At 41.1% G+C, this 21,034-nt stretch overlaps 1 protein-coding gene, 1 long non-coding RNA gene and 1 pseudogene across 3 annotated transcripts in view; 1 reads left to right on the top strand and 2 right to left on the bottom strand.

Moving 5' to 3' along the window:
* The first annotated feature begins 327 nt into the window (after window positions 1-327).
* Window positions 328-21,034, top strand: part of LOC108590038 (tripartite motif-containing protein 75-like) — a 49,446-nt gene continuing 28,739 nt past the window's right edge. Inside the window, exons 1-2 of one of the 2 annotated variants that reach the window (XM_078366325.1) lie at window positions 328-455; window positions 1,211-1,329. The gene's annotated coding sequence lies outside the window, so the exon portion shown is untranslated. Of the gene's footprint in view, window positions 456-1,205; window positions 1,330-21,034 lie in introns of both variants that reach the window. The other variant, XM_035292726.3, reaches the window with a different exon arrangement.
* Window positions 4,075-9,494, bottom strand: LOC144581674 (ras-related protein Rap-1A pseudogene; annotated as a pseudogene).
* LOC144581721 (uncharacterized) lies at window positions 11,397-19,128 on the bottom strand. Its single transcript, XR_013532835.1, has 3 exons — window positions 18,545-19,128; window positions 15,830-15,969; window positions 11,397-13,726 (listed from the first exon to the last, which is right to left on the bottom strand). It is a non-coding gene; the product is annotated as an uncharacterized LOC144581721 (long non-coding RNA).

Here is a 21,034-nt window from a genome sequence, read left to right as displayed (position 1 = left end):
TCAAAGATGGAGGATACTCAATGACTCCACCCTGCGACTTCAAGGTGCAAAGCACTCTCCTCCCTCACCATCTGGGAGGGAACGCTGTGCTGGTGAAGCTTTTAATCAGCTTGCAGCCTCACTTGGACCCTCAAGTGTGCTCATATAAATAAAAAATTGTAAGAATCCGAAAAGATAGAAAGGGGAATTAAATGCCACTTGGGGCCAACTGGGCCCTGATCATGGAGGAGGTCGCCCCAGCTCTCATAAGCTTCACATTGTCGCTGCACCCAGGGTCACAGAGCACGCGCAGGCCCTCCCCTCCCACTTCCGGAGGACTCGCCAACCACCGCACAGGCTGAGCCCCAGACAGGAAGGCGCTCACTTGGTGGGGTGGGGGGTCTGAGACCTTCCTCCCGGTGCTCAGTGAGTCCTACAAACCCCCCTGGCCAGGGTCACAGATCTGTCTGCACCAGGTAAGCTGGGAAGGCCACAGGAAAGGTCCAGGAGGGCCTCGCTAGGAGGCTTCACAGGGTAGGGGCTTCCGGATCATTCTCTGTGCCTAAACCTCTGAGTGGCAGCTTGCCAACAACTGGATCGCCTTAGTCTCCGGCGAAGGTTTTGTGAAAAATTCAAGATTGTAGAGTTAGAAGGGGGACGGAGGCTGCGTCAATTAAGCTTTAAATGTTATTATCTGAATTAGGGTTTATGAAGTGGCCATGTTATTTTCAAAGAATTAATGTAGGTGTTTGGGTGTGGGGGTGGGAAGTTAAGGGAGTGAAATGGTAGCTGCCAGTTGAGAACCCACCAACCTACAACACCTGCACCCCTGACCTATGGAAGCATCCTTTAATCCTCAGGAGGGTCACACAGGTATGAATTATCATTTCGCCGTGGTAGATGGTGAATTATCATTTCACCAAACATGCTTTAGCTGAAGGCACGTTAAGTATGCACCTAAAGCGTGTTAGGTGCATCCAATATGACCAAGGTTGAAACTGAGATATTGGACTCTAACATTGATTTTATTGATTCCTCAGACAAGCTAGATATATACTTCCACCAAGAAGCTTGCTGCCTAATGAGGGATTTTTGCACGTTAGGTAAAGAATTGCAGAATAGCTGTAAAATCACATTATAATTGTGATATGTGACAAGATGTTGAGCCAGGCAAAAAACTTGGACTAGATCTTAAAGGATCTTTTTGCTTGGTTTCCTTCACAAAGAGCAGTCTGCCAGCCAGCAGCATCATCTGGAAACTTAGGGAAGAAACCAGATCTACTGAATCAGAAACTGGGGAAGTGGCCCAGGCAATCTTTTACCAGCACCTCCAGGTGATTATAATGCAAGGTAAGGTTTGCCAACTGCTTCCATAAAGTAGTAAAAGACCAGTGGAATGTTTTCAGTTGCAAAATGAAAGAATGATATTTGTATTTGAAAAGATCAATTTAGCTACAGAATTAGGAAATTGGAGGCACCATTGTGTATGTAGGAAAGAGACCTAGGTGGCTTATACTAGGGTGGTGATCCTGCCTACAGAGCTGTTTAATGTCCTGATTTTAAATAGTAGAGAAGATTGCTTTGTGTGTGTGTGCTTGGGGGAAGGGGGGCACAATGATACCTGGAGGCTGGAGTGAGTACTTCTTCTGTCCCTAACACTGCGAGAGTCCTTTTTGTATGTTTTCTTTTCTTCCTTTTTTTTTTTTTTTTGAGACAGAGTTTCCTTCTTGTTGCCCAAGCTGGAGTGAAATGATGCGATCTCTGCTCACTGCACCTTCCACCTCCCAGGTTCAAGAGATTCTCCTGCCTCAGCCCCAGGAGTAGCTGGGGTTACAGCCACCACACCTGGCTAAGTTTTTTCTATTTATAATAGAAACGGGGTTTCACCAGACAGACGTGATGCCTTAGGCCTCTACTGCCAGTATTTTGGGAAGTCAAGTTGGGTGGATCATGAGGTCAGAAGATGGAAGCCATCTTGGCCAACATGGTGAAACCTCGTCTCTACTAAAAATACAAAAATTAGCAGGGTGTTGTGGCATGCGCCTGTAGTCCCAGCTACTCCGTAGGCTGTGGAGGGAGAATTGCTTGAATCCAGGAGTTAGAGGTTGCAGTGAGCTGAGATTGTGTCACTGCACCCCAGACTGGCGACAGAGCACGATTGTGTCTCCAAAAAAAAAAAAGAAAGAAAGAAAGAAAAAACAAAAGGGGTCTCACTATGTTATCCAGGTGGGTCTCCAGCTCCTAACCTCAGGTGAACCGCCTACCTCAGCCTCCCTAAGTGCTGGGATTACAGGAGTGAGCTACTGCTCCCCGGCCGTTTTCTCAAAACTGCGTATTTTCTTTTGATTTTATAATTTTTTCCAGTGATGCTTTGCAGTTTACTATGTGACATTGGGCAAGTTTTTTTTTTTTTTTTTTTTTTTTTTTGTATGAAGTGTTGCTCTGTCGCCCAGGCTAGAGTGCAATGGCAGGATCTCAGCTCACTGCAGTGTCTGCAGTCTGGGCTCAGGTGATTCTCCTGCGGTAGTCTCCCGAGTACCTGAGAATACTGGCGCCTGCCACCGCACCCAGCTAATTTTTGTATTTTCAGTAGAATCAGGAATTCGCCCTCTTGACCAGGCTGATCCTACTGACCTCATGATCCACCTAAAGTTCTGAGACTACAGGAATATATATATGGATATATGAATTACAGTATACATATATTTTTTTTTTCCATTTTTTGTGATTTTTAAATTTTATTTATTTATTTTTTGTATTGCATTTTAGGTTTTGGGGTATATGTGAAGAACATGCAAGATTTTGAAATTTCGCTTTTTTCACCCAGGCTGGAGTATGATGGTACAATCTCAGCACACTGGGACCTCCACCTCTCAGGTTTCTGTGATTCTCCTGCCTCAGCCTCCCAAGTACCAGGCACTACAGGCATGCCAGCATGCCTGGCTAATTTTAGTAGTTTTAGTAGAGACAGGGTTTTACCATATTTTCTAGGCTGGTCTTGAACACCTGCCCTCAAGTAATCCCTCGGCCATGGCTTCCAAAAGTGTTGGGATTACAAGTAAAAGGCACCACACCTCTACATGAAGGATTCTTAAAACTTTTTTTTTTTGAGATGGAATTTCACTTTTGTTACCCGGACTGGAGTGCAATGGCATGATCTCGGCTCACTGCAACCTCCGCCTTCTGGGTTCAAGCAATTCTTCTACCTCAGCCTCCCGAGTAGCTGGGACTACAGGCATGCACCACCATGCCCAGCTAATGATTGTATTTTTAGTAGAGACGGGGTTTCACCTTGTTGACCAGGATGGTCTCGATCTCTTGACCTTGTGATCCACCTGCCTCGGCGTCCCAAAGTGCTGGAATTATAGGCCTGAGCCACCTCACCCGGCCAGTTTTTTTGTTTTTTTTTAAATGTACGAAAATTTAATCATCCATAAAAGCTGTAATTTAATCTGACAGTAAAACACAAGAAGCAATATTAAAATTGGTTTAGTATATTACATGTTTTGGCTTTGAAAGCCATAGAAATCAGTTATTCCAGTTTTTTTTCTTCTGTAGGAAAATAGACCATTTTTCCAAAGCATTATGCAGAAACAATTTTAATTACAATGTAATGACAGATGATATTCCATTTTTTGTTTTGTTTTGTTTTGTTTTTTTAGAGATGGGGTTTCATCATGTTGGCCAGGCTTGTCTTGAACTCCTGACCTCAGGTGATCCACGCACCTCGGCCTCCCAAAGTGCTAGGATTACAGGCATGAGCCACTGCACCCAGCCTGGTATTCCATATGTTTTTAAATATAAAATGAAGTCAGTGACTCAAGAAAGTTATCTGCTGCAATGAGGTTGAGGGGACATTTCATAATATCATTACAGATATAAAGTATAATGGTTCAACTTTGTAGTGCTTGATAGGGAGGAATCATGATTAAAAGGTCAATATGAAATCATTTGATTATAGTAGCAATAGCTAACATTTGAAATGCATCCATGCTCTTGTATATTTTCACACCTGCTATAACTGCTATTGCAAAGTAGAAATACTACTGTCTTATTTTCCAAGAGATATACAAGAGCAATTTTTTTTCTCCAGGGAACTTGTGCAAACCAACATAAGATCTAAACTCTTCACATAATATATACAGCGTGAGAAGCCTCTTGAGATTTATCTTTTGGAGTCTAAAGTGCTGATACTTTCCAATCAGGCAACAGTTCTTCATTCCTGTAATCTGGCTCAGAGCTACCGTTGACTACAGGCTTAGAGAAGCAGATGTGATTTCTTTTTAGGGTTCTTCTTTTCCACTGGTGTTTTTCTATTTATCCATCTGACCAGGTCATAAAACATCTCATTAACATTGATCTTTGACTTTGCAGAAGTTTCTACATAGGCGCAATGACACCATTGTCTTGCCAAATTCTGGCTCTTTTTTTCGCCATCTACTCACTCATCTTCCAGGTCACATTTATGGCCAAACAAAATCATTGGAACATATTCTGTGCCCTTAACCGGTAAAATCTGTTCCCTCGGGTCCTGTAAGTCATTAAATGTGGATTGAGCTATAATAGAATATACTAGTGTTAAACTTTGTCCATTCTTTATATACAAATTCCTCATCGCTGTAAGTTGCTCGTCTTTGCAGTATCCAGGATTTCTAGCATACACTGTTAATCCATTTCAACTTGCTTTCTTTAGAAATCCTCTATCATTGGGTCATATTTAAAAAAAAAAAAAAATCCCTGAACTAACTGAACTGTCAGAGCAAACTTCCCAGTGCCTCCTGAACTAAGGACCACTAGCTTATACTCACACAGGATGTGGTCTGTTTAAATACTGATGATCCCTCCTCTTTTCTTTGAACTGCCACTCCCCTTTCAATCCATATCAGGGATCTCAGATCCTATTTTTTCTCTTCTCCCTCACAATTGTCCCTTATTTTTTATATACACACACACACACACACACACACATTTTTTAGAGATTGAGTTTCACCATATTGTCAGGCTGGACTCGAATTCCTGACCTCAGGTGATCCACCCGCCTCAGCCTCCCAAAGGACTGGGATTACAGGCATCAGCCACCGCACCCACCCAATTGTCTCTAATCTTAATGGACTTTTCTTCCTCTACCAATCCTCTCTCCTTTCCTGTCACCACTCTTTTTAATCTCATAAATCTTCCAGATTTGTTTACATGGGGTGTGAGGAAAGAAAGAGGAAGGCCAGACATTGTGGTTCCATCTGGGTGTGTCCTGTGTGTGGATCCCAGGCCTGCTCTATGATTACCTGAGTCATCTGGGGCTGGTTCCTTGATTGCCTGCTTCACCCCTTCATGGTCACATGAAAACAAGAAAAATCAACCTCAATTTCTCTTTAAGTTTTGTGTAAAGATAAACACCAATAAACACAGATCTTCTGGAAAACTGTTTTTTTTTGGGTGGGGGACTGAGTCTCTGTGACTCAGGCTGGAGTGCCGTGGAGAGATCATAGCTCACTGCAGCCTCAATCTCCTGACCTCAAGCAATCTTCCTGCCTGGACCGCACATGCTGCTGGGATTACAGTCTTGGGCCGTGGAGCTCAGCCTGGAAAACATTTTTTAAAATATAGAATTTGATGTGGCACAGAACTCAAGATATTCCAAGAATGATTTGTGTTTCTCATACTTCTGTTGACTGTTTAATGGTAGATATGGTGATTATGCAGAACACCTCAGAACTAATTCGATGTAATTAGGGCAAAACCAGCATGAATCCCCTTGTGAGAAGTCCAAATCTGTGATTCTCATACAACATACAAAAGAAATTTCTCATGTAAGATGTTAAAGAGTGAACCACACACATATATGTGTGTGTGTGTTTGTGTATATGGTTTCCACTTCTTGTTCACCAATATAGTGACCTCAGAACAAATTCAATCTTATACCCTGTAGGGAGTTTTCTTTCTTTATAGATTCAGCATAAGGGAAGTGACAGGTCTCAGAGGATAATTGTATCATGTTCTCTGATTGATTCTCCAGGGTCTGGGTTGGTGAAGGGGGCAGGGGTAGGGACCTGAAGATTGGCCATGATGGGGTGAGAGCTGCAGAAGTAACCCATCATGCACTGAGTGGAGCATGAGGGCAAGTCCTGGGTTTAATTTTATTGTGGGGGTCACAGGATGTTGCTCTCACCCTGTAGTGCAGTGGTGCAATCATGATTCACTGTAACCTGAAAGTCCTGGGCTCAAGAGATCCTCCAGCCTCAACCTTCCAAATGTCTAGGACTGCAGACACACATTACCAGGCCCAGCTAATTTTTTTAAATTACTGTTTTTGTTGAAATGTTGTCTCACTCTATAGGCCAGGCTGGTTTGGATCTTTTGGTTTTATCCTCCTTCCTTGACCCCCAAAATGCTGAGATGACAGCCATGACTTTCAGCCAGTCTTTTGTTATTTATAAGAAGCCCCTTTGGAACCACTGGATTTATATTAATGAGGTGGGTTAGGGTGGGGCTCTGGGGTAGCCTCAGGATAGGGCTGCTCAGCGGAAGACCAAGTGATTAGTACTTTCAGCAGAATGGTGGGGAGACCTAGAAAATAAACTTTATACAAACTCTTGAAGAACGTCATAGGAGGAGCTGGAGATTCGTGAACACCTTGAGATGCCAGGAGGGTGGGCCACCCACAGAGGGAATGAAACTATATTTAAATATTCATTGTGATACTTACACTGTACTTACACTTTTAAAATGGTTCCTTTAGTGATTTATTTTAAGATTTGGAAACAATGATAAGATGTATGATTACTGCATTAAATTGATTTGGGGAAACTAGAAACAGCATGATCTTGATAAAATTGACCATAATAATTATTGAAACTGTGTAGTGGATCTAAGGGGGTTGCAGGAATCCATTACACAATTATGTCTCTCTTTCTGCATGTTGGGGCTTTTTCATAGTATCTCAAAAATTAAACTGAGATCGTACAGCATCCTATGTATTATTGTGTTAGTCCCACATGGGAAAAATTGAACACCAATCAAATTGAGTCCAGATATGAAGACTGATGATGCCGCACACCCATTCACACTAGAATGATAGAAACAGGTTGTTTATCACATGCTGGGTGTTGCTGGAGAGCACAGAGGCCAGTGTGTGGTGTGGAAATGGACTATGAGAGCAGAGAAATAAGACAGGTTGGGTGTTTTTCTTGAGGTTAAGGTGTTGTCAGGGTGAAAGATCACTTGCTCAGAATGACATTGTGTGGTTGGAATCTTTTTCCTGCACTGAACGAGGGAGTACCTGGGCTTTCCTAGCAGATTGCCCAGATGTGCGGCCAAAGAAAAGAATGAAGAAGTAAGGATTAAAAGTTATCAATAGTGAAAAACAATAAAAATAAATTTCAACTATGTTTTAGGATTCTCCCTACTTCTATGTTTAACAGTTGATTAGGTGCACCATATTTGATTATATATTTTTTTTTATTTCATTTGAACTTGTTTGAGTAAGCCTTTATGGTGCTCAATAAAGCTGACAGCTTAATCTAGTATAGGAAATATAGTTCCATTGAATGCTTTCCCTAGGAACCCAGCATTGTATATTCTGGGAAGTGAAATGAGTCCTTGATCTTTCTTAATAATGGCTGGAACTACAAAGGAGTTCCAAATCCTGCTGGGCATTGTATTGTGGCCTTAGTGTGTATAGAGAAATGTATGACCTTGAGATAGACTTTGGGTATTTGTGAGGCACAAATTACTTACTCTGAAGCAGATAACTCTGAGGTCATGGCCCCATAGTTAGTAAAACTCTGCATTTTGGGCAGTCTGTTGGTCAGGGGCTCCAGTTCAGAGAAGTTTCATCCATTGTCTGACCCTGGAGTCCTGTTGCTTATTAAGAATGTTCTGATTGGAGCACGCAGATACATAAGGCAAGTTCTTAATGACTTACAAAGAGACCTAGACTCCCACACAATAATAGTGGGAGACTTTAACACCTCATTGTCAATATTTGACAGATCAACCAGACAGAAAATCAACAAGTATATTTAGGACTTGAACTCAGACCTGGAACAAGCAAACCTGATAGACATTTACAGAACTCTCCACCCCAAATACACAGAATATACATTCTTCTCAGCACCACATCACACCTACTCTAAAATTGACCACATAACTGGAAGTAAATCACTCCTCAGCAAATGCAAAACAACTAAAATCATAGCAAACAGTCTCTCAGACTACAGTGCAATCAAGTTAGAACTCAGAATTCAGAAACTAACTCAGAACTGCACAGCTTCATGGAAACTGAACACTGGCTCTTGAATGTTGACTGGATAAACAATGAAATAAAGACAGAAATAAAGAAGTTCTTTGAAACCAACAAGAACAAAGACACAACATACCAGAATCTCTGGGACACATTTAAAGCAGTCTCTAGAGGAAAATATATACCAATAAGTGCCCACATGAGAAGAGTGGAGAGATCCAAAATTGACACCCTATCGTAAAAATTGAAAAAGCTAGAGGGGCAAGATCAAAAAAGACTCAAAGGCTAGTAGAAGACAAGAAATAACTAAGATCAGAGCAAAACTGAAGGAGATAGAGACACAAAAAAACCCTTCAAAAAATCAATAAATCCAGGAGGTGGTTTTTCAAAAAGATCAACAAAATAGACAAACCATTGGCCAGATTAATAAAAAAGCAAAGAGACAATAATCAAATAAATGCAATAAAAAACAATAAAGGGGAAATCACCACAGATCCCACAGAAATTCAAACCATCATCAGAGATTATTACAAACAACTCTATGCACATAAACTAGTAAACCTGGAAGAAATGAATAAATTTTTGGACACTTGCCTCCTCCCAAGCCTTAACCAGGAAGAAGTCAAAACCCTGAATAGATCAATAACAAGATCTGAAGTTGAGGCAGCAATTAAGAGCTTACCACACAAAAAAAGTCCAGGTCCAGATGGGTTCACAGCCAACTTCTAACAGACACACAAAGAAGAGCTGCTACCATTCCTTCTGAAACTATTACAAATAATCCAAAAAGAGGGAATCTTTCCAAAATCATTTTATGAGACCAATATTATCCTGATACCAAAACCTGGCAGAGACTCAACAACAAAAGAAAACTTCAGGCCAATATCCATGATAAACAGACATAAAAATCTTCAATAAAATACTGGCAAGCCAATTGTAACAGCACATCAAAAAGCTTATCCACCATGATCAAGTAGGATTCATCCTGGGGATGCAAGGCTGGTTCAACGTACACAAGTCTATAAATGTAATTCACCATATAAACAGAATCACAGACAAAAACCACATGATTATATCAATTGATGCAGAGAGACCTTTGACAAAATTCAACAGCCCTTTATGCTAAAAACCCTCAAGAAACTCGGTATTGATGGAATGTATCTCAAAATAATAAAAGCTATTTATGACAAACCAACCGCCAATATCATACTGAATCAGCAATAACTGGAAGCATTCCCTTTGAAATATGGCACTACACAAGCATACCCTCTCTCATCACTCGTATTCAATATAGTACTGGAAGTTCTAGCCAGAGCAATCAAGCAAGAAAAAGAAATAAAGGGTATTCAAATAGGAAAGGAGGAAGCCAAATTGTCTCTATTTGCAGATGACATGATTGTATATCTAGAAGATCCCATCCTCTCAGTCCAAAATCTCCTGAAACTGATAAGCAACTTCAGCAAAGTCTCAGGATATAAAATCAATTTGCAAAAATCACAAACATTCCTATACATCAATAAGAGACTTAAAAAGAGCCAAATCAAGAATGAGCTACCATTCACAATTGCTACAAAGAGAATAAAATACCTAGGGATACAACTAACAAGGAATGTAAATGATCTTTTCAAGGAGAACTGCAAACCACTGCTCAATGAAATAAAAAAGGACACAAACAGATGGAGAAACATTCCATGTTCATGGTTAGGAAGAATCAATATTGTGAACATGGCCATACTGCCCAAAGTAATTTATAGATTCAATGCTATCCCCATCAAGCTACCAATGACCTTCTTCACAGAACTGGAAAAAACCACCATGAACTTCATATGGAACCAAAAGAGAGCCTGCATAGCCAAGTCAATTCTAAGCAAAAAGAACACAGCAAAAGGCATCACACTACCAGACTTCAAACTATACTACAAGGCTACAGTAATCAAAACAGCATGGTACTGTTACCAAAACAGAGATATAGACCAATGGAACAAAACAGAGACCTCAGAGGCAACATAACATATCTACAACCATCCGATCTTTGACAAACCTGACAAAAACAAGCAATGGGGAAAGGATTCCCTGTTTAATAAGTGGTGTTGGGAAAACTGGCTAGCCATGTGCAGAAAGCAGAAACGACCCCTTCCTGACACCTTACATTAAAATTAACTCCAGATGAATTGAAGGCTTAAACATAAGACCTGGCACCATAAAAACCCTAGAAGAAAATCTAGGCAAAACCATTCAGTACATAGGCGTAGGCAAGGACTTTATGACCAAAACGCCAAAAGCATTGGCAACAAAAGCCAAAATAGACAAATGGGACCTAATCAAACTCCACCGCTTCTGCATGGCAAAAGAAACAGTCATTAGAGTGAATAAGCAACCATCAGAATGGGAAAAAATTTTTGCAGTTTACCCATCTGACAAAGGGCTGATATTCAGAATTTACAAAGAACTAAAACAGATTTACAAAAACAAAACAAGCCCATTCAAAAGTGGGCAAAAATATGAACAGACACTTTACAAAAGAAGACATACATGAAGCCAACAAACACATGAAAAAATGCTCATCATCACTGGTCATTAGAGAAATGCAAATCAAAACTACATTGAGATACCATCTCACACCAGTTAGAATGGCGATCATTAAAAAATCTGGAGACAGATGCTGGAGAGGATGTGGAGAAACAGAAACACTTTTAGACTGTTGGTGGAAGTGTAAATTAGTTCAACCATTGTGGAAGACAGTGTGGCAATTCCTCAAGGACCTAAAAATAGAAATTCCATTTGACCCAGCAATCCCATTACTGGGTATATATCCAAAGGATTATAAATCGTTCTACTATAAGGACATATGCACACCAATGTTCATTGCAGCACAGTTTATAATAGCAAAGACCTGGAACCAACTCAAATGCCCATCGATAATTGACTGGATAGGGACAATGTGGTACATATATATTATGGAATTTTATGCAGCCATCAAAAACGATGAGTTCATGTCCTTTGTAGAGACATGGATGAACACGGAGACCATCATTCTCAGCAGACTGACACAAGAACAGAAAATGAAATACCGCATTCTGACAGTCACTCTTGGCCAGCAAGAGGGTTCCAAACCTGAGTGTGGGAGTTTGTGGGAAATAAAAGGAGATAGTAAAGTAGGGTCAGGAATGATATGGAGTTCTTATTCCTCACAAAATTTATTTTTCAAAGGCTCAGTATATATGCATTTTTTCAGGCTCTGGTTCACGTCATTGCAAGAGGAAATGCAAATCACTAGATGACCCACTCTATACAATAAAGATGGCAGAAACACAGTCAGTGGTTGTAAAAGGTGATAGTCATTCCTGATGCTCATAAAAAACATTTACATGGAGACATTGTTCCTCGGGACTGCAAGAGTTTTTGGTTTCAAACATCTGACAATCTTTTAAATAGATTCCCTTTGTCTGTTCCTGATTCTTTTATCTCGACCCCCCTCATTCAGGCAACCCTGTTTCTTGGCTCAAACCACCCATATTTTAATACTTGCTTTGCAAGCATTTACAGGGGCGGGCTCCCCACAGTTCCTCCTCTCTTTTATTTTTTAGCTGCAACTCAAATAATTTAAGCTGCAACTGTTGGAAGGAGGAGAACAGGAATGGAAGGATAACAGGCAAAAGAAGAATCAGGAGGAGGATTAACACTCCTAAGCCAATTAGAGATGAAAACGATGGTTTCTTAGACCAATGCAGCCAGGAAGACAATGTGTTCACAATATCTTTGGCTACAGTATCATCTACAGGGAGCTGTTCTCTGGAAGCATCAATTGCATATATTTGTTTCTGTAATTTTTTTATATCTAAAGACAAAGTATTATGTGACCATATCCCTTGCAAATGGGCCTTAACTAAAGGCCATTGCCATTCAGAGGCATTATGTTCCGTATTAGTAACACAAATGGAAGTAAATTCAGCATGGCACCAAAGTGCAAGGCGATTTTGAATATTATACACTTTATCTCCAACAAGAGTAACAGTTTATTCCAAAGCATTTAACTTTGCTTCTAATGTTCTATCTATATCCATCTGAGTTCCTAAAGACATAGAGATATTCTTTGCTAAATGGTTAACATAAGAAGCAGTTTGTGTATTATAAGATAGACTGACTGCAGTAGCCGCAGTAGCAATAACAGTAACAATTGCAATAATACTGGCAATAAGCAATTCTAAAAACCTATTGGACACACCATTAAATTTCTAACTTGTAAAACTTGCAATCCTCTATCATCATACCAAGGCCCAAACATATTAACAGGAAGCATGATATAAGGGGGTTGATGTACACTCATAATAGCTGGAGTTGGGAAAATGGTTGAATCAATACAATTAGTAAGAACACAATTAGGGCAAGTCATAGAATAATGTCCACTTATTTCCTTTATAGATATGTTTCCATAAAGAATAGCATAAGGAGAGGTTACACAAGCTTGTACAAAAATCTTTTGTATTAGTGGAGAATAGTTGCTTCTTTCACCAGCTGTCATAATGCTAGAAGTTAAGGCTAAAAATAATCGCCAAATAGAAGAGTGTGTCTCTCCAGAAGGAGTTGTCAAAAAAGGAGTAAGCCATCCCCCAGGGCTTTCATAACGATCGAATCCTGAAGAATAAGGAACAGCAACAGACCAATCATAAAGGATAAAACCAGTGGGCAAAGTATAGGTTGCAGCTTGTCTATGATCACAGCGTTTCCAAGGAGGAATATCAAGGAAAAATTACTTAAAAGTAACACAGGACTTTTTCAAAGGAAGAGAAGATACAGAAGTTACATTTTCAGACTCTTTGATTCCTAAATAGTATATTCCCCAATCTCTATTAGCACGAGTTTCTTCCCCAGGTCTGAGATCAGACTCTCCCTAAAATGTGTATTGTAGCCGACTGGCTAAATCTAAAGAATTAGGTCCTGAGGAATAATGATCCTTCAACTGTTGTCTTGAAAGAGCCCCAACCCAAATGCGAGAGGCATAAAAGCACATAGAAGGTGCAGCAGCTTGTGCAGTGAATGCACATGCTGCCTTCTGGGGCGTAATATGAGAAGATGAAGGGAGTCCAAAAACAAAGGTGTCATTTAAGTACACTGCAACCGGAGGATCATTCCGAGTAACAGGACGCAGCAGGGGAGGATTTTGTACATAAGCCCACAAAGTTTGTTCTTCTGCTCTTCCCCCCGGAACTTGGTAAGATAAGATAGCTAACATGGCTGTAAACATTACAGCCGGAGTTCTTTGTGTACCCTGTGAGTCCACAAGTTGAGCTGCTTCAGCACAAAGTTGTTTCAGTTGACTCCAAGTCGACACAGGAAGGTGCTGAGTATTCTGTGTCAGGGAATGCCTCCTTCAGTGAGGATGGAGCAGTGGGGGTGGTGTCAGATGCAGTCGTGGGATCGAGGTCCCGGGATTTCCCATCAGCAGCAGGCCCTCGAAGGGCATGTTTCACCAACCGTTCCGGGATCCACAACGGGCTTTCCGCAGATCTAGGAAAAACACAAACATGTCCTCGTCCCCATATGAGGACTGGATCAGGTCCATTCCACTTGTTAGTTAAGTGAGGTCCTTCCACAGCACCTCAGCTTGTGCTCTGGGACTAGGGTGCCCAGAAATGCTCAGCAGCAGAGCATCCTTCTGCATCAAAAGTCAAAAAATTTACAACATAAAGAGCATGTCTGAGCCAATTATGAGGAGTCTTATATAAATCAGCTACTGACTCCCCCTTTTGTGTTTTTTGCAAAGTTATTTTTAGAATTGCATGAGCACGTTCAACAGTTCCTTGTCCTTGTGGATTATGGGGAATACCTGTACGATGTTGGATATGAAACTGAGAACAAGTGATTGAATCCTTTGCTGGTATAAGCAGGAGCATTATCGGTTTTAAGAATTTTAGGAGGGCCTAAAATAGAAGACACCAAAAAACAGTGGGCTATAACGTCCTTAACAGCTTCTCCTGTATGAGCTGAGGCTACCAGAAAATGAGAAAAAGTATCAATAGTTACATGTATATATTGAAATTTGCCAAAAGGTGCAAAATGAGTAACATCCATTTGATATATGTGTCCACTTTGCAGTCCTCGAGGATTAACTCCATAGTGAAAAGAAACTGGTAAGTGGGGAAGACATGCAGAGCATTGATTAACAACCTGTCAAGCTTGTTCTTGAGTAATTTTAAATTGTAAATGAAGACTGCAGGCATTTTGGTGATGTAAAGCATGGGATGCTTGTGCCTGTTGAAGAGGAGTTAGAACTGAAAAAACAGATTGAGTAAGCAGATCGGCTTGCTGATTCCCTTCACTGAGAGGTCCTGGCAGGTTAGAATGAGCTCGAATGTGACCTATGAAAATGGGATTTGAATGCTGCTGAAGAGAGTCCTGTAAGGGAATTAAAAGATGAATGATTGAGGAAGAACATAAGGGAGCAGTCTCCAGGTTTTGAACAAGTTGAACAACATATTGGCTATCAGAATAAATGTTAAGAGGAATATCCCAGTGAGATAAAACATATTTTACTGCAAGGAGTTCAACTCATTGATCTGAGGTTTCCTGAGTTTGAAAGGAAAAAGGGTTTATTAACAGTTCCAGCTGCAATACCAGATGAGGATCCGTCTGCGAAAGCCAGATGTGCTTGTGTTAAAGGAGTCTTAACACATTTTAGAGGAAAGATAAGAGAATTAAGAGTATAGAATTGTAAAATCTTATCAGCTGGAAGGTGACAGCCGATATTTCCTGGAAACCCAGCAAAAGCAATTTGCCAAGTTTCTGAGAATTGCCAAAGCCAAGTTTGTTGAGGACCTGTGTAAGAAACAATAATTTCTGGAGGCTCCTATCCAAACAATGCAAGGGCACGAGTCTTGCCTTTAGCAACCAGAAACTAAATCATAATAAGGAGTGACCACCTTTCCACGACTGGCAGGAAGGTGCAACCATTCTAATATGCCTTGTTGCCAGAAGACATCTGTAGGAGAATACTGTGTGCGTAACACACAAAAGCTCCAGGGTGCTTTGTCCTGTGTTCTGGTTAATTTTTGTTCTGACAAAGCCTTCTGGACAACCTGGAGTGTTTGCACAGGTTCAGGAGTGAGCTGGCATGGTCAATTAGGATTAGAAGGTCCCTTTAGAAGGTCAAAAAAAGGTTTTAAATCTCTTGTAGTAAGTCTGAGACTAGGTCTGATCCAATTTAAATCACCTAAAAATTTTTGGAAATTATTAAGAGTTTTCAATTGAGAAGTATTTAGTTTTGGAATTTCATAGGATATCTTTTGTGACTCAATTATACATCCTAAGTAATGATAAGGAGGAGAAATTTGGATTTTCTCAGGAGCAACTACTAATCCAGCATTAGTTAAGCACTCCTGCAATTGCACAAAGGCAGACTGTGAAAGAACATTAGATGAAACAGCAATGAAAATATCATCCATATAATGAATAAGAATAATGTTAGGATGTTGTGGCCTGACAGGAAGAATAGCCTTTGCAACAAAAGTTTGACAAAGAGTAGGACTGTTGGCCATGCCTTGAGGTAATACCACCCATTCATACATGTCCCAAGGTTGCTCATAATTAGTAGATGGAATACTGAAAGCAAACCTTTTACAATCTTCTGGAGCAGGAGGTATAGTAAAAAAGCAGATTGTTGGGGTCCAAAGTGGCTCCCGCCAGAGGTCATGGCGCTCGTGAAGGCGAGGTCATCAGTTCAAGGCTAACCTGAGCAACCTCATAAGCTCAAACTGGCAAAAAAAAAAAAAAAGCAGATTGTTATTTAAATCAATAACAATCAATTTCCATTCTTGAGGTATTATTACAGGAGATGGCAGGCCAGGTTGAAGAGGCCCCATTATTTCCATGGTTTCATTAACTTTTCTTAAATCCTGTAAAAGTCTTCATTTGCCGGATTTTTTTCTTAATAACAAAAATTGGAGAATTCCAAGGGCTTTGAGTGGATTGGATATGTCCTGCCTCGAGTTGTTCCCGAACCAACTCTTGAGAGGCAGAAATCTTCTGTTTAGATGAGGGCTCTACCCACACTGGAGAATCAGATTTCCAGCAAATAACATCAGCATGGGCATCGGGAGAATTAGTGGCCCCTAGAGAAAATACCCTAAGCCCTGTCTGTCATATTTTGGAGAAGGATTTACAGGCTCCGATATTCCCTGTAAATTTTTACTTAAGCCCTTTTCTTCTTGATAACCTTGTTTTTTCATTATTTGCCAAGCAAAATTTCCAGTAGTAAGTTTAGCTCCCATTGCTTCTAAAATATCTCGACCCCATAAGTTAAATGGGAGTCCTGGGAGGACATAAGGTTGAAAATATCCTTCATGTCCTTAAGCATCAGACCATATAAATAAATTGCTAGATTTTTAAGGATTTTTGCTCATACCAATTCCCTGTAAAGATGTCATAGAAGGAGAGCAGGGCCATTGTAAAGGCCAATGATTAGCTGAAATAATAGAAATATCAGCAGCAGTATCTAGCAGTCCTTTAAAGGGCTTGCCATCAATCCATATAGGTAATTCAGGGTGAGTAGCAGTAATAGACTGCACCGGGTAGGCATGATTTGAAGATCTGAAAGCTGAGCGACATGGAGCCTCTGTGGAAGGGGATGGCTTATAGAAGTATTCACAGGTATGATAAGAAGCTGCACTATAGGCTTGTCAGGAGTTAAAGTAAATATTCCATGGCCCAAGCCATGATTTTAATTTCTCCTGTATAATCTGCATCTATAACCCCAGGAAGGACTTGTAGCACATTCATAGTCCATCCACTTCTGCCTAACAAAAGACCAAAATGACCCTGAGGCAAAGGATCAAAAATTCCTGTAGGAATAGACTGAGGACCCATTTCCAGTGTTAATACTTCTCGGGAGGAGGGACAGAGGTCAAGTCCTGTGCTGCCTGGTGTGGCCCTATAGAGCTGAGAAATGGATTTGCCATTCCTGGATTCAGTGTCTCCTGGAGAACAGGTGACCCGAATTTCTGTGGGGTTCAGGACAGCCCCCTCTGGCCGTTTCCCAACTTAGGCTCTAAATAATTTCCTTGTGCATCTCGCTTAGATCTGCATTCGTTGGCCCAATGATTACCTCGGCGACAACGAGGACATTCCCCAGGTTGCCTCCCACTACTAGAAGGATTGGAAGGCATTTTTCTTTCTCAGTTACATCAGTCTGACATTGTCGAGCACTATGTCCAGAATTACCACATTTAAAACATTTAGGTCCTTGTTTTTCCTTATTATTAAATTTTTGTTTCACATAGGTGGTAACAGTCATTCCTGCTTGAGCAGCAGCCATGGCCAGCCCCTGCTGATATGCAGGTCGTATATCAGCACATAAACGAATATAATCAGAAAGTGAGCCCTTCTTTTTCCATGGCCATATAGCTGCGTGACAAGCTGGATTAGCATTTTCATACACCAATTGCTTAACCAATAAAGAGCCAGCTTCTCCATCCTGTACCAGTCTGTCAATTGCCTGAAGTAAGCAAGACACAAACTCCTGATATGGCTCATCAGGACCCTGTTTAATTTTTGCCAAGTCCTCAGTTTTGACCCCTATTGAGGGAAATTGTAAAGTGATAGTATGGATTTGTCCAAAAGCTATCTCAGGAAGCTGTATCTGAGCATTAAGGTTCTCAAACTGCCCCTTTCCAAGAAGCATATCTAAAGTAACTGAAATCGGATAAGTAAGATTTCTTTGTGCCAGATCATAAGCACGATCATCATAATCAGCTCTCCAAAGTAAATAATCGCCACCAGAAAGGCAAGCTTTAGCAAGACGACCACGATCATGTGGCAGCAAAGCTTCTCCAGTCAAATTTTGCAACAAGGAGAGGGTATAAGGAGCTGTAGGACTGTATTGTGTGACAGCCTCTTTCATCTCTTTTAACGTTTTAGGTGGGACAGAATAATATCTACGAATTATTTGTCCTTGGGGATCTGAGACTTCTACAACTGGAAAGAGACAAGGAAACATATTACCTACATCAGAAAACCCTCTTTTATTAGACATTAGAGCATGAGTTAGTGGAGACACAGGAGCAAGGTCTGTGGACGGTAAAGTTATAGGCATGTTTCCAGTAGGATAGCCTCCCATATTTGTAACATTTCCCTGTACTACAGGAAAGCACTGTTGGCCAGAAAGTGCACAAGAGCAGAGTGAAAGTAAATTCTGAAATTGCCTTAAAAAGTCTGGAGGCAAGGTGAGCGTAACAGGACCAGACTGCCAAGTAGACACAGTCTCTGGAGGCTTACTAGGGTGTACTATGACCTCAGTCAGAGGAACATTATAAGAATTAGAATCATACTCACTACAAGGACTGCAAGAACCTCTTTCATCAATTTCTTATTGTTCAGGTAGAGCTGGAGAAAACTTTGATCATTCTGGCGCAAAAGTTGCCTGAGTTTGGTATGTAGGTGGGGCAGCAGAATGAGAAAGAAAGGTGGGGGGAGAATAGAAAGGCACAGAAGCTGCAGCAGCAGGAGGGATTGGAGAAGACAAAGGGAAAGGGCAGACACAGCCACAAAGCTTGCTCCAGACAGAGATCAATATGGCTGCTTGAGGCAATTTACTATTGTAAGAGCAAAAGTGACTGATTTTTTCACCAATAACTTCCCAAGCCTTTTCTTTCAAAATTCCACCTTCAGGAATCCAGGGACACAGTTCGCAAACAATCTGCAAAAATTTTTGCACTTGACTAAGTTTTATATCATGACCACAAGCCTTAATCATAGAATGCAATAAATATATAAACAGCTTATGTTCTTTTGACTCAATCTGCCCCATTTTTACTCCTGATTGCTCACAAATTGAGGTTCTTTTTCTGAAAAAAAAATTTGCAGTTATTTACACAAATTCATTAACTCTTGATTGTATTTACATATTCTCTTTTTAATTTCTTTGTTACTTACAGCTGGCACCACTCACTTAAAGCATCACTGAAATCCCTGATTCTCAGGTCCCTTGTTCAGGTCGCCACGTCTGGCGGTCACTCTTGGCCAGCAGGAGGGTTTCAAACCTGAGTGGGGGAGTGAATGGGAAATAAAAGGAGATAGTAAAGCGGAGTCAGGAGAAATGTGAAGTCCTTATTCCACATCAAATTTATTTTTCAAAGGCTCAGTATATATACATTTTTCCAGGCTCTGGTTTACGCCACTGCAAGAGGAAATGCAAATCACTAGATGACCTACTGTATACAATAAAGATGGCAGATACACAATCAGTGGTTGTAAAAGGTGATAGTCATTCCTGGTGCTCATAAAAAACATTTACATGGAGACATTGTTCCTCGGGACTGCAAGAGCTTTTGGTTTCAAACATCTGACAATCTTTTAAATAGATTCCCTTTGTCTGTTCCTGATTCTTTTATCTCGACTCCCCTCCTTCAGGCGACCCTGTGTCTGGGCTCAAACCGCCCGTATTGTAAAACTCGCTTTGCAAGCATTTACATGGTGGGACTCCCCATACCACATGTTCTCACTCATAGGTGGGTGTTGAACAATGAGAACACATGGACACAGGGAGGGAAGCACTACACACTGGGGGCTGTCTCTGAGGGACAGTAGAGGGTGGGGAGTTGGGGAGAGATAGCATGGGGAGAAATGCCAGATATAGGTGAAGGGGAGGAAGGCAGCAAATCACACTGCCACGTGTGTACCTATGCAACAATCTTGCATGTTCTTCACATGTACCCCAAAACCTAAAATGCAATAAAAAAAAAGAAATATCTATTTCACGTTCAAAAAAAGAGAATGTCCTGATTAATCAAGAAAAAGTAGTATATCCCTACCGAGCTCATTACACATGGCAATGGTTATGTTGTTGCATTGAACTCAGCACAGAAAGTCAACACCAGAACAAAAGAATGCCAATTGCAGGGTTTATTGCCGGCGACCACGGAGGACTCACGTCTCTCCAACCCGTGGCCAAGAAAGAAGAGTGACAAGACCTTTTTATACCCACAAAACCACCTTGGGAGTGGGGGCGAGGAACCGAGATGGGAATGAAAGCTGTCAATCACCTCCTAGGCTGAGAGGAGGGTGAGGGGCTCCAGATATTCCAAGGGCCAGGGGACTTTTGTCATTCCGATTGCCACTTAAGTGGTTTACAGAGGTCAAGGTAAACATTAGTTTATACATTATTTGGGCAGGTGTGGGGTCCACATAATTTTAGGTTACTTGGCACCAGGATGGAATTATCTGGGGGTGCTTACTTTGGTAAACAAAGGCCAGCAATTCTGGCAGTTACAGATAAGAGAAAGTATGCAGCTTGTCCTCTCTTTGCATTTTGCAAGGTAATCTTAGTAGTTTACAGAAGCCATGGCTAGTAGTCATTGTGAGGAGAATGGAAACAGTTTTCCCATTTTAAAATGGCATTGTACTGGTTCTAATTCTAGGCCAGCTATATCACATTGTCATCCTTATAGTGTATAAACTTCCACTGCTGTTTCTCATTTGATCCTGGTGGGGGGGTAGGAAGGAGGTTCTCTCCATAGCTGAGGAACCTGAGAGTGGGGTGATCTCCTAAACCCATGGTGTAAAGCAGAGACTAAGAACTGTTGCATTGAACTTAGCACAGAAAGTCAACACCAGAACAAAAGTATGCCAAATTGCAGGGTTTATTGCCGGCGACCACGGAGGACTCACGTCTCTCCAACCCGTGGCCCCGTAAAAGAGGGTGACAAGACCTTTTATACCCGTAAAATCGCCTCGGGGGTGAGGGGAGAGGATGGGGTGAGGGGCTTCAGACATTCCGAGGGCCAGTGGATTCAAATCAGCTTCTGGGCGGAGATGAGGGTGAGG

Source organism: Callithrix jacchus, chromosome 3 (genome assembly GCF_049354715.1).
Source record: "Callithrix jacchus isolate 240 chromosome 3, calJac240_pri, whole genome shotgun sequence".
In the NCBI taxonomy this organism is placed as follows: Eukaryota; Metazoa; Chordata; class Mammalia; order Primates; family Cebidae; genus Callithrix; species Callithrix jacchus.
This window is presented reverse-complemented; position numbering and strand designations above follow the sequence as displayed.